Source organism: Simochromis diagramma, unplaced genomic scaffold (genome assembly GCF_900408965.1).
Source record: "Simochromis diagramma unplaced genomic scaffold, fSimDia1.1 OVJJ01000421.1, whole genome shotgun sequence".
NCBI lineage: Eukaryota > Metazoa > Chordata > Actinopteri > Cichliformes > Cichlidae > Simochromis > Simochromis diagramma.
The window spans coordinates 5808642-5823846 of NW_024387250.1; the positions used below are offsets into that span (position 1 = coordinate 5808642).

The following is a 15205-nucleotide window of genomic DNA, read 5'->3' on the forward strand; positions in this document are numbered from 1 at the left end:
CTGCCATGATAACAAACATATACACTCACAAAATGAAAACAGTAACGCCAGTGTTGTAGTTCTGTGATCAGCTGGGTCCACTCGAGTCTAAGTGACGTAAAGTTCATCATCAGACGGCGGGCGCAAGGCAGTGAGCAGACATTTGCATGCCTGCCCTTTGTTGTGTGTGTGTGGGACTGTGCAGACTCATCCACAGAGGCTCTATATTACAATGCACCAGCTACACATGAGCCCTTCAGGTGTGCTTCAAAGACGTATAACAGGAATGACTACTTGGCCGTGGTGTCTCTAGCTGTCCGTGTCTGCAACAGAGTTTAATCACCGCTTAACAGCTTCACTATTGTGCCTGGTAAACATGTTTCCTGTTACAGACAACAAGAGCAGCATATGCAGCCCTGTCCCCATGAAAATACATCCCAACTAAATTCCATTCTCCGCTAAGGTTCCAGGGTAGCTTACTTATTTTTTTCAACACACAAAGACGTTCTGATTAAAAACAGACAAGCTTCACTTAAGGTGGTTGCTGTGGCAGGAAAGGTAAACGCTACAACACTTTAACTCAGAAGACTAGACTTGGACTTTCCTTTTTTTTTTTTTTTTTTGCCTGTCCCGTTTGGTTCTTTTGCCATCAGAATTGTTGTCTAAAGGCAAAGAAAGATGCCCAACGGATTTACTTTACTAAATGGACCATCCCAGCCTTGCCGTATTGGTCTATTTGATTCACCTTTCCTTTTATTGTTTATTTATTTTCATTTGCTGAACACGGGACAGACTTGACTGGGGAAAAGAAAAGGGAGAAAGAAAGAAGGAAAGAAAAAGAGCAGGGAAGACTTGGACTTTCCTGAATTTTTCCACATACTTTTTGGTTTTGGCCCTTCGATTCACTGGCCTGCATCTAAGGGCCATTTTGTATTTTGCCTTTTGCCCTTTGACCGTTGGGATAGGCTCCAATCCCTCTCCCAACCTTGACCTGGAAAAGTGAAAGAACATTTTTTTTATTTGTTGTTTGGTTAGGTTTAGAAAAAGAGGATTTAGGATTAAATTACACTCTTTCCCAATCTACTGCAAGTTAGAAGCTTGATTAGAAAATTGACATTAACTATTATTAGAAGTGCAGTTTATTTGGATGAGAATGCAATTTTTAGAAGAAACAGCCGGTACATAACATTATTTGACATGTGAAACACTTTAAAGCAGCTGAAATTTTCACAGCGTCTCAGCTACTGGCGATCGTCCTCTATAGCAGCCCAACTAAAAAAAGAGCTTGGCACTAGTAAAGAAAAACTAAAAACATCAATAGTATACTGGCCTCCTGTTGGGTCCTGTGGCCAGTGTTGTGCAAACAGCAGAAAGTTGCAGCGTGTGAAGGGTAATGGGACATCCAACGCCAGGGGACAGCAGGCGGCAGAGTCACACACTGCTGCCGAAAGAAAGATGAAGTAATCTCAGGAAACAAGTAGACACACTCCACTTCGAATTTCGCCCCAAACAAGATTAAAGTGACATTATTCTATGAGAGTGTGGCAAGAGTATTAATCTTACACATAGAGGCCGAGGCTACACAAACGCGGCTTGGCTGCAGCGGTATGGGAGCACATTCTTTATTTTGTCAGTATATAGTGAAGTTCAGAAATAGCAGTGAGAGCATCATCATCTTATTTTATGATGCACTGATGAGGCCAAAACCTACTTTAGAGTATTTCAGCACCACCCCTTGTGCGTAACTGTTATAGAATTGAACTGTAGTGGATGTTACTGATGTTACATATTTAATTTACTATTCTTGTTAACACAGGACAGATTTTAGAGAGAGCTGAAAGCTGGGCTGACATAGAAAATAAAAGAACGGCTTCAGGCCACAGTGTAAACGGCTTCTAAATTTAGGATAGATATTGCTAAACAAACAAAGACTAAAAAACATGTTCAGAAAAAACACCAAATTATAATGAGAGTGTAGATAAGTGTGTTTAGTACATTTGCTATATATACTGGTTTCTGTATAACTACTGCTTGGAAAAGGGGATAAATTGAAAAAGTTATGCAATATTTGCAATTTTTGTTCTTGTTGTTGTTTAAACCATTACGTTGTGTGTGCATTTAAATTGTTTATTGTGGGTTGCCACCTGTATGAATATAGGCCGTGTAAGTACAGAAGCTATGTCAACAAGCAAAGAATCCCCACCCATGCCATTTAGGAATTCAGCACTTTCAAATCTAGTAAATGAGCGTTACATTGGGGTTGTGTTTAGAACCTGTTGCATAAATAAGTCAGTCCCTAAAACCCCACTGAGAAAGACAGAGCTTTAATGAGTGGGGTTTAAGCCCCTCCACCCCTCTGCTCCTCCACCCTCAGCTTGGACTCCTAATGAGCCATCATCATGCAAAACTGCCAGCTTGATACACATTAATTGGATTTTCACTTTTTCACCAATTAATTGACCAGCATTGTCATGTTGGCCAACCTCCAAGGGCTTCCAAGAAAATGGGGAAGCTTCCCCTTTTTACTCTCACTGACTCTAATAGCCACTGACTGGAGAGGGGAAACATTTTTCTTTTCTTTTCTTCTTTACTACCGAGATCAGCTATCTCATTATGGGCTTATGACATTTGTTGGAGCCAATCCCTTTGTGGAGAGAAAACAGTTTGTGTGCTGCTCAGTTGAAGCTTTTACAGTTTGTTAACCTGCCTCTGCCAGTGCTAGGGCCCCTGGGGGAAAAGCCTGATGTGCAGTGAGTGACTTATATTCCTTGCGCCCTAGAGGACAGACCACAGGGTGAGGGAGAGCAATCCCACGCCACCGTGTTCAACAAGCACCAAAACAAGGAATGAATACAGCCATGGCATTTCACAATGGTTATTTGATATGTTGACACATCAGTGGTGTTTCGAATTCTGCCAGGGGGATTTTTGTTCACACAAATCCTTGCTGTTCTAAACCATTTGGGGTTGGTGCAGTAGAACTAATATTTTAGTCACCCTGGTGGATATGATCTAAAATAAAATTTAAAAAAAAGCAGATACATGTGACCTTTAGTATACCATCTACCCAAAAGTTGATATTTGGACGGCCAAATCTAGTTACGTTTTGAGTTTGTGTCATGACTTTGGTTGTTTAAATATTAACATGTTCGTGCTGTTTACAGTTGGATCTCATGGTGATAATGAATAATTACACTTAGTTCAGAGAAACATGCATGTGACTAATATAAATGGAAGTTCATCACATATGAGGTTTATTTTAATTATACACTCCTGCTGAGCTCGTTTAATGCTTGTGTATCACATTTTGATTTAAAGGATGTGTGAACAAACCCAGATCAGGTTATTGATTCAACCTCAGTGTTTCCATGAAACTGACAATCTCCGGCTGACCATATCTTGACCAAGCTTATTATGCCTCACTGAGTCGCGAGCAGCCTCATGTCAGGATGATGTGAAGAACAGATTTTTTTTTATGTGTATAAAATTGTAATTGCAGTTACAAACATCAGATGTGTTATTAGCTACTAAACTGGCACAAAGCAATACAGTGGACATACTATAAAAGCAATGCAAAACACAGAGTAAAATAAACCAAACTTATTTATTAAATTAAAACACCAGGTATTATTTTGTTGGAAACACAGGATTGGTACTTTTTGCATCAGTGACTTTTGGAAAAGAGTGTCTGTTATTGATCCCTCACTTCGTTTTGACAATAATTTAATGTAATAGTTGTCTAAATGGGTACAGTTGATGTTTCGGCCATTCATTCAACCTTAGTACAAAAACAATAGCCACAACAGTTCTCGGAAGTCAATGAAAAGAAACTCTGCCAGCTATTCTTTTTAAAGTCATTCTAGTTCCAGTAGCTGAAAATAAACCATTCACCTCAATCAATAGTCTTCCAGTCAGGGAAGGTTGAAGGTTAGAGGTCAAACCTTTATGAATCCTGTGATTGGATAATCAAGGGCAATAGCTTTAATTAATCGATTGAGTGTTCAGGAGGAGGAGTGGTTTATAACATATAATGGGTTAGTTTCCATAACCATGAAGGATTCCATTATTTATGTAAGAGTGTCCATTATGTCACATTGGGTAGACAAAATAGGCGTTTTTTATGCCATTGACATTTAATCAAGCAGAACTTCATTAATCCCCATAATTAATTGAGCAGGCTTTGCTATGTTCCTTTTGCTACCTTTACTTTCTGGTCGGACGGGCATGTTTCACCATTATTGTTGTCCCATCCCTCCAAGGGTTGTGAGTTAATCTGCATGACCCAGCACCTGTCACATACTAATAAACACAGAACTAATTGACTTTGTTGCCCTACTTATAAGCATCCACACCAGCAAAGCCACCTTTGACTGTTTACAGCAGGACTACTATGTTTATCACATGATATAGATATCTATATATATAAATAAAATGCATTATTGTGTAAAATTCAGATAAAAATATTGGCTTTTTTATGAGGACAGGTGAAAAGGAACACAGCTGGAAGGTTCAGATTTTGGTTCACATATGCAAATGAATTAATAGATGCTGTTTTATTTATGTCCTGCTGCACTTTATAGCTAGTTAGTGATGTTTTTTATTGTGTCATGCACAGTCGAATGACAGACCCACTGGGACTCATAAGAAATATGCTGTTGCAGTGTTGGAAAATATGTCAGACATAAACATAACTTGTAACATACCCTTCATCCTTACACACACACACACACACACACACACACACACACACACACACACACACACACACACACACATATATATCTATATCCTATTTGGGGGGGATGAAGGATAAACTAACCTTTTCACTTTTCTGGGTTTATCACTGTTTTATGCAAGTCAGTACACTACCTGTCAGTTTATGCTCAATTGCTTAATGAACACTTAATCTTGTGTTGTGTAGTTTGAATAATTTAAGCATCCAAAGAGATTATCACAATAATATATCAAACATTAGAAAATATCACATGGTGATTTTTTTTTTTTTTTTTTGTCTTGTAGCTGCTCAGATTTATTATTAAGACCTTCATGTGATCCCAACCCACATAAATTCAAGCTTGGTATATATGCATAAAAACATAGTAACAAATGTATTACAAAATGTAAAGATAATAGTTGTATAGTTGTATAAGTAATATATATCAAAAAGTAAGTCACAGAAAAAAATGCAGTCTATAAATGCCCTGTACATACTTCTTGAGGTATTGCGTACAATCAAATGAAGTGCTATCAAGCTGAAGGGATGGAGGTGTCCATAACCTGGCAACACACACAGATACAGACAACAAAAAGAAAGAAAGAAAGAAAGAAAGAAAAAAGACTGATGTGTCCTACTTATCCAGTAAAACAGCAGTGAGAGAATTTGCCAGCTACGCCCACAGTTAGCACATGCCACACTGTGCTCGGCTCTCTCTCCTTCTCTGTTGCTCTCTCTTCCTTTTTTACACACTTAAATACACACACGCATATGCACAATGGCTGTTCAAAGTTTTTCCAGGGTATTTCTCGGTTAATTAACAGATTAGTGGTGTGGGGCAGCTCTGAAGTTCAGAGGTCAAGACTAAACCCTCTAACTCGGAGGATAATCAGTGGCAGGTGGGTCCACACTTCTCCTATTTTCCTCCCCTCCCCTCTTGACTTGTGGTAAAATAAGCCTGTCCTCTGCATAGGCTACGTTGCTCTTAACTCTAACCGCGGTTAATGCACCTGACAGAGAGAGTGTGAGAAAGGGTGAGGAGGGGATGGAGCAGTATTTGAAAGAGGCCTACACTGGACTGCCAGGACCCATATTTACAAAACTGACCAGTGGGAATCTCTGGACACAGTTTCAGTGAATAGAACTTGGACTATAGGACCTTAGGCCTGGGGCTAATGCTATAAAATAGAAATACAATAAGAGAGACGAGTGCTTTAGTCTCTTTCTCTTTTTTTTCTGCCCTGTTTCCATTCACTCCTCCCATATTCCATTCCAGGTTCTGCTTGGTGGAGAAGTCCATTGTGAGTCTGTGAATGGGAGACTTTGGGAGTGTCTCTCCTTCTGTTAATTAGGACTGGCCAGCGTTTCCGCTCCCCTGTGTGCCCCTCCATTATTTTTTCTTCGCATTCTTTTGCAAAAATTAACCCCATTCCTTCATTCTCACTTCAAAGACCAGTGGCAAATACAAAGTCCAGAAAAAAGCAGGAAATTAATGCTTGAATTTGAAAGCATTTAAAAAACTATTTCATTCCAAAGTAATGATGTTCACTGAAAGCAACGGCAAAATAAAGAAGAATAACTGAATCTTTTGGCAAAGTAAACATAAAAATAACATGTAAATAGACAAGCATGACTTAGATAACCACAGACTTCAGAGAGATTTACTAATATGCATTATTGAAATACACTGATACACGCCCACTTACTGAAATAACAACCTAAAATATACCTCCCCTATGTCTATGGTGAACATCAGCTAGCAAAGAAGTCCTGGGGTACATTCTACTGCTGCCCAGCAGGCATCCATTTGCTGCAAAAAAAAATCACTTTGCCTCATTAGCTACACACACTCTTAGTTTGTCACAATGCCTTTGCTTGAGTCCTGCTAACAGTGCCCCCCTCTTCTCTGTCTCTAGGTGGAGACTTCAGGGGCCAGAGGCACAGTTTTGGTGAGTGAGGCCTTTTCTTCTACCCCTCTCCTAGCTGGTTTAAGGGTTGTAATTATCTTTTGCTGGGGGAGGCTGTAAATTGGATTAAAGTGGAGGGTCTCGGCTGAGCGGATCACCCCCCCCCCCCCCCCCCTCCCCCCTCAGTCCTTCACTTCCCCCGCCATCTCACCACTTGGTGGGCCACACGCTGATAACGTGCGGAAAACCGGATTTGGATTCAGCCTCAGCATTCATGGCTTCCTGCCGGAAAAAATGAAATTTTACAACAGAAGGGGCCAGTATGCCTGTGGTATCTGTCCGTGTGGTGTGTTTCATCTGGCCTCACTCTTCCAGAAACACCATTACCTACGTTATCAGTGTGAGCCGACTCAGCCTGACTGGACTGGGAAGCTTGGCCAACTGCTATCCATACACTTTCTGACCATCTCAGTATTGTAGCTCTCTTCACTGCTGGTGGGCACCTGAAGTATAGTTTGCTTAATTGAGCTGGTATTTATTTACTGATTTGCAGAAGTTATGTGACATTTTTACTTTAAGGAGTACAGTAAAGGAGAAAGGATGCTCACACTCCTGAGTATGGTATATACTGATAAAACATTATGTGCTAGAAATAGCATATAGGCAGTTAAAATCAAAATTTGGAGGACAAAGTAAGAAAAGCAGATAGGGAAAGGATGACTTTTTGGCTCTGAAGTCATTTTCCTGGCGATCGTAAAATTTTAATCCTGTCGAGGAATGTCTCCAGGTATTTACGGATTTCTGGGATACTGGTGCGTGAAATGGCAAGTCTACCTTTCCAAATGATGAGAACCCTGTTTTCACTGAAATCGCAAAAGCTTTACCAACTCATGGCAGGTGCAGCATTTGCATTGAATGGACTTGTCTATTCAGATTGGTGCCTGTGACTATATCTAAACCCTGCTTGATTAAACTTTGCCGTAACTTTTCTTTTTTACACACCTGCCAAATTCAGCTATAAAGAATGAGGACATTGACACCTATAAAATGTACTATAACACAGTAACTACATTTAAAAAAAGTCTTGTGTAGCTGTTTATAATTTTTATTTTTTATGATAAATTTGTCAAATCAGTGCATTATGATGCTGAATACATATAAGATTTAAAAAACTCATTACCACTATTACTAATATATTAACATAAAGCCTTGTCCAAGGGGCCAGTCCACATAATATGCACTTTTACATTTACATTATTACTCGGCACTCGGCCTCCAGTAAAAATTTTAATCTACTTTAATCTACCTATAATCAAATATATTTTTACATTTATAATTTTTAATATTTTATACATAAACTTTTTAAAAAATATTTTTGTTGTTTTCGACCCTTATTTAAAAAAGTGCGTCTTTTATGAATTTTGCTGTTTTCCCCACTCTTCTTAACACATATCCAGGTATAAACGCACATGAATTCTTTCCCAGTATTTGCACATATATAGTTGCCTAAAGCCACTGACAAATATGATAGAAAGTTTTTTTCTTTTTTGTTTTACAGTAGGTGATGCCCATCTTTTATCATCTTGCGAAATATTCACTGATGCTTACACTAAACAAACACCTTTACATGTTCGGGTCAAAGGTTTACATCTCTCACTTCCAAACTAAATTTGTGAATAGAGTAAGTGAAGTAGCATAAGGGTTTTCTCTGAGGTAATACCAAACTAGGTTGAGTGGTCCCCTATTGCGGGTATAATGACCTGAAACCTGAAGAGCAATGAAAGAGAGTCTATTGAGGAGGGTTTTTCCATTCATGTAAAATGTCAATGCATTTTCCAACAGACACTTACAAGGGATCAGTGGACCCTCAAGTGTTCATGAAGAAAATAACCTTTCAGCACTACACAAGGATGCTGCTCGACTGAGCCATTCTGCGACCATAACACCTCTAATGATTTTACCAAATAGCTTTGGCATTTTAGATAGATAAAATGAACACTAACGGAGATTCAGAAAAAAAAAATATAATAAAAACGCAAGAAAACATCTGCAGCCATTCAGGGTTTACTTTTGCCTTCAAGCAATCTGCATGAAATCATCAAACAAAGGCCACACAGAGTGCAAACGAATAAGCTATCTAGCTTCTTGGGTTTTAGTTACCAGCATGGAAGTGTTTTTCATTAGGTGCTAGAAAAACAGAGCTACAGTTATCGGGGATGCTCTTCTTTTGATGTTTCCTCAGCTCCCAGCCCACGCTCTTTTTTTCCTTCTCTCAGCCACTGAGATAAATGGGAGGGAGTGCTGTTAGTGGGAGATTCCTCAACACAGTGGGAGCTCAGGGCCGTCAGTATGACTGTTTGTCTAAGACACGGAATATTTGTAGTACTCCCCACAACTAATTCATTTATTATTACACACAAGAGATATGGCAGCGTAAAAAATATATATACGTGTTTCTGTTTTTGTTATACATCAGGGCATCACCTCCCTTTAACTATTGGAGTCAGTAACATAAATTAGATATGACATTTTTTGATACAAATCATTGTATCTCTTAAATATGCTCATAAAATATTTTCAGTGATGAATTAAACACAGCCACTGTATCTAATGACTGAAAAATACCATTTAGTGTGCCTTGCTATGAAAAGACTGTCGCGATGAGTCAGAAAAACAATAAATGTTGGCACGGACAGTTTTCATTTGTAACTTTTTACTGAATGCAAAAACAAAGCGGTAATGATAAAGTTACATTTTTAAAGTTGATATTGCGCAAAGAGTTTGCTCTCTTGAGAACACTGTGTTCAGGACAGCTTGGCTAATACAGGTCTATGGTTGAATCACCCATGTATCCACTTATATAGACCGGATATGTGGCAGAAAATAAGGGTATTCTGTCTGTGTGTTTATTAGACAGTAGTCCGAACCTCCTTTCTTCTTCAGTTTCCTGCTGTGTCATCAGAAGACAAAGATCAAACGGGGGACAAAGAGACCCTCCACGCTCTAGACACCTCTGGGTAGACTGAAGAGCCCCCACTGTTCACTCAGCCTGACCATATCTCTCTCCACTTCCTCTTCACTTCTCTCCAAGCTAGACCTGAAAAGATAAAACTTATCAAAGCTATTTGTCTGCAACGAGCCTGTTCATCCTGCGTTACTGATTAGTGATTGACTCCGGAGCCATTAGTATGTATTTGATTCTGTCGTTGACAAATACCATGTCGCTCTGTGAGATTTACTGTTTTGCGCATGCATCTGTGACTCTGCTTTTAATTTGGATTTTGACTTCTTGTGTATCTCCTTCATGAAATGGCCGTTCAGTGAGCCTCTCCTTTCTCATCTGAAAACTTTGATTGCCAATCTGTGTGATCTTTGTCAATCAAACATCTGTTCAGTGTTTTGTCCACTGCTGCACCTGCTGACCTCTAGGTGACCTGCAAAATAAGCAGTGAGGCGGGAAGCTACAGGAAGCAATTTACTCTCCCAAAGCTACCTTGGAATGGCAGAGCCTATCAGGGCTCTGCCTGAGTGTCCATTTTTTGATTAAATGTGCTCTAGACCTGGCTTCTTATGTTTGATTTTCTTTCTTTTTAACTGCACCCACAGTGTTACATAGGCAAAGGGGAGGTGAAATTTCTCCCTTCCAAATGGATTGCAATTTCCCCCCATTTAGCACCTGAAGGTAATTAGCTTGAAGAGATTGCAGAGTGAGAAACACGTTCATGGAACATTAACTCTCGCACATTCTCCAGTTGCAGGGAATTAATAGGAAAGATTAAAGTTTAAAGAGAGCAAATGCCATTAGCTCACAAACCCCTTCTCCGGGGCTGCAACCAAACCATGCTAAACCAATTCTGATTTTAAAATGGCCTTTTTATTAAAAAAAAAAAAGTATTCACCATATTACATGCAAAGTTTCGTGGGTGTAGTAGCGTGTGCTCTTTAAAGCATGTATGTGCTGCGTGTTGCACAGGCAAAGTCGCCTGAAGCTTTATGTTGTCTTCTTTAATGAGTTTCCATGTGTCCTCTCAACTGCCCCTGCGTTATGTTAATGACTAGCCTGGCATGTACTAAATATAGCGGCAAGCTAGAGAAAATGTAAACACATAAAATAATAAGCACCGATGCAGATTTTGATACCCTTTTAGAGAGATTTTTCTTTAGCTTATCGCATCTTCTTTTTTGCACCTTCTGGGATTTTTTAAGTATCTATATGTGTATCTAATCATTTATTTCCATCATACATTGAGTTTTCATTCGGTTATACTTTTCTCCACTTATTTGCCCATTTAGCCATTCATCCATCAATCTATCTACCTTAAGGGGATAGAGGAGGAGACGGCAATTGGCAATGAATTTTTAGAGGCCATCCCACTCACAGATTCCATCACAGCCTGAAAAATTCTGTGAGGTAAAAAAAATGAAATTGAGACATGGTAGAATTTATTGCCCAGAAAATTCCATTCTACTATCTGATTTGAAAAGTCCAGTCCTCCTAGCTTCAGAAAATCTATTTCCCCACATTTTAATACCCCCGCGTAGCACTCCTCATAATTCATTCAAGTGTGTTAAGCTCAGTTTTATTAGATCTGAAACAAATTTTGGTGGGGATCCTATAGGTCATTAACCATGGAGTAATTTTATCCTTGTTTCCCTAATGATGCCATAATGGTGAGTGAATTTCTTAACTAAAGACCAAAGAACATTGTGAAGGTCAGCTTCATCTGCAGGCTCCTTCAAGCGCTTCTCAGAGAGATTGGAAAAGTCGCACATTTTTGAGGAGTCATTAATAACCTTAAAGCTGAGAGCCTATTTGCGATCTCGCTCTCTACCTTTTAATTTCCCTGCTTTTTCACACCCTCTGTCTTTTTTCTGTTCTTTGGTTGCCCTCATGCAGAAAGAAAGGAATGCACTGTGTATGTGTGTGTGTGAACAGGTTAAAGAGAGTCCGAGAAAAAGAAGTAGAGAGCAGAAATGGTAGTGCAGTGACATACAGATCCCAGATGTGATGCTGCCATAATTTGAATTTTATGCCTTTGTTATCGCTTTAATCATTTTCTTTATTCGTTTTGTTTCAGTGGTCTGGGAGAGACACCTGATTGGGTAAACCACCTAGGGACCCATTTTTATTTGGAATGTGGTGCAAGGTCTAATTAGAATTTGAATTTTGCTGAGCCTTGAAATGGCTGGTACTTTATCCTGATCGCCTTAGATATTGTTCCAAGTCAATCATTTGTCATCGCAAAGCATGCCGGGAAGGTTCTGCTAATGAAGCCTCGCGTTTGTTCGCCATTTTTTTGCTGCCCTGGCATTTTTGTCCATTTAGCCAGCCTGATGTACGGACGGGAGTGGTTATATATCCAGTGTTACGACACTAGCAGGAGCACAGTGTGGTTGGACTGCTGGTGTCACATCCATCTGAGGTCTGTCACCATTCAGCACTCGGGGGATCTGGGACTGTATATTAAACTGTGCTTCTTCTTTTTAACAAAGAAACTACAGAGTGAATAAGCTCTTTTTGCACATTCCAGATAAAATAACATAATATTACTACTTACATACCTAAATTTAAAAGTATTGCAACTAAGAACTTGTCTCTTCCACTCTATTAATGTAGCGTTTTAATCCTCTACATTACTTTTGAAATTTTGTAGCCTTTAGCATATAGAATTTATTCTGAATAATTTATAAGATTTAAAGGCAAAAAAAGTTAGAAAACATAAAGCATTGGTACAAATCAAGCCCAGCTGGTGATATTAGTCCATACCTGTACTTTTATACAATTTTAACACCTTCCATTTTATCACATCTCTTTCACATTCACACAACACGTAAATTAGCTTCACCCTGACAAGCTACAACATTAAAGTTCTTAAATACAATAATTCTGCATAAGAGTGTTTACTTTAAGAACATTTTCATTCTCATAAATCTGTTTAGAGAAACTTTGGAATTTAAAACTATATCTGTAATGTCTTGTTGTTATGGTAGTGTATCTCAAGTAAATTACCCAAAACCTCTTCTGAAAGTTCAAAATCTAAAGTAGAAAATTATAAAAGTGCATATAAATACGCAACAACACAATTTCTCTATTGCAAGTACTTTTTTATATATCTTCAGTACTTTTTAATGGCACTTTTCTCCTTTTAGTTTTGGTGCAAAATCTGAATACTACTGTACTTCCACCAGCATGAGGCTTACATATGAGTGAAAATCTCAAATTAAAAACAATACAAAAAGAAACAAAATCCCAACTGAAAAGATATTGAGTAGTTACAGATACTATTGTATATGTTTTTTAGTGATTTATTCTTTATAGAAACAGGAAAGTTCCATATATATATACACAGGATGGATCTTTTGCACGTGTGTGCATGATTGTGTGTGTTGTCTCTCATTTAGATGGATTCCTCTCAGGGACAGGGGACTACTAGCTGTCCTGTATGTTGCTGTGTGAACAGGAGAGGGTAATGGTGTTTTGTCACAGCTTATCTGGGTTAATGTGTGTCCTACTCTCAGGTCCCCTCCGATGTATTTTATTTCCCCGAGTGCCTCCTTCGGAGAGATTGGAGTTGACAGGCGTTAACATTTAGAAATGTACCAATAAATGGCATTCATGGGTGCTGATATGCAGTTTGCTGGTAGTACATGAAGAGTAGTGCAGTAGCTTCCTGTGCAAAACTGTCATATCTAACTTGAAGGTAGTAATAATCTATTAATTATATTATAGTTTCATTGTGCTGGTGGATAATTTATATATTTATTTTTACGTTCTTGTTTATGCTGAATGTTTGGCACTCAGTTGTACTATAGGTTGTTTTCCCCCGGATCTGCTTGAGTAAACAGGTATCTGTTGAATGCACACATGGGACTTTTCTGTTAATTGGGTTTAAATCTAATTGAAACTGAACTAAAAAGTCTGGAAAGCCTGCTTTGAACTCCTTTGAAATAAAATAAAATTATACTGACAAGATGATGGATCACCTGTAAGTCTACCTGACACTGAAATTAGGGTTTTTAATGACATGCTGCCTCCTCCTAGATGTGAAATTCAAATTCCCTCCCTGGTCTCCCTCCTTGTCGTCACCTGTCCCTTTGACTCGCATACGCCAAACACAGGCACTTTGTCTTTGTCACTGGGAGCAGGACAATGTTTTTCACCACCAAGCTTTTGTATTAACCAATCTCATATGGAACTGAGGACATAGCTCATTGAGCACCATGTTGTTGTTACGTGAGCGTATTTTTCCTTTCATAGGGAGCAGCCACAGATTTTTTCTACCTCTCATTTTATCCCTACTGTAGCAGCCCCCTTTATTGTTCTATATATCATAGACAGTATTCAAATTTCTCACACTTTATAGATCAGACAGGGAAAATAACTTGCATCGAAGTTTACATTTTAAAAGTTTAAAATGTGCATTATATATTGTATCACATACTATATTCATATATTTTGCAGACCATTTTGTTGGTCTATGCTGATACAGGGTAAACTGATGATGATATCTGAAGTCCTGGTATGCCACATGACAATGGTATGAAGTCATCTGTAATCAGGTATGGCACCTTTCATGAACACCCACTCTGGCTCTTGTGTCACCCCACGATCCTCTGTTTTGATGGGGGCCACAGTAATTCATTCTGAAGCTGGGAGGAAAGGCCCAGGTTGGCTCTGGGACTGAGGGCAGCAAGTAGTAAATGAAAAATCAATGGTACTGTGACACATTAACTTATCCCCCAATTTCATAACTGGCATTAGGTGTCAGGAGAAATCTGTGTTGTGGAGGTGGCTGGTCGGGCCTTATTGGCTTTCATGGCCAATGTATGTTGTCAGCTGGTGGAGGGAGTAGTTGAAAGTGGAGCGCTACAGAAAAATAATAAAAGACAATGGAATCTCAAGGACTTCATCATGCTGCTGCTGGTTGGTTCTTAGGGAGCAACAAACAGTGCTGACTGTTCTTTCGGCTTATAGCTTGTCAATTATCTATCTCTCTATAGACATATATATACTGTATATAAAATGTATATTTTGCCATGTTAGTCTGTTGATGAGTCTGTCGAGAAATATCTACCAATTCATTATTGCATTATCATTACTAATATAAAATTAGAAGACTTTAGGACTGTCTGAAAAACTAATAGTCAGATAAACAACAGAATCAGTACCAACAGTGCCATCTGCGACACAGTCCCTCCCCTCAATTGCAGCCAAAGTCGTTGATGTTCACAACCCTAAACAACACTTTAGGAGGACTTTCTAAAGGCCAGTAAAGCTCCCGTTTTGGCAATATTTAGATATTATGCAGTTATCAAAAATGTAAACCTGGCCATTAACATTAGCCATTTAACTATTAGTAATTGCCCAATAGCTGGCTTATATTATTAAGTCAGAGGCTAATAGCTATGGTAAATAATGAAACAATGTCATGTGAGAGCTAAACAGCTAACATTAGCACTCATTCCCTTCTGTAACATTAATAGAGGGTGTAATTTTAACAGTATAACAAAATTATTTGTGTCAAAAACTTGTCATGTTTTTGCTAAAGTCCCATACTGAAGCAGAGAAAAGTCTGCTAGCAACTAGACATAAACAGTGGCTACC

General features: G+C 38.8%; 1 long non-coding RNA gene across 1 annotated transcript in view; it reads right to left on the reverse strand.

Moving 5' to 3' along the window:
• Window positions 1-852: 852 nt before the first annotated feature.
• Window positions 853-15205, reverse strand: part of LOC120715027 — a 28861-nt gene continuing 14508 nt past the window's right edge. The window contains exon 3 of the long non-coding RNA XR_005691537.1: window positions 853-1420. This is a non-coding gene — a long non-coding RNA (uncharacterized LOC120715027). The remainder of the gene's footprint in view (window positions 1421-15205) is intronic.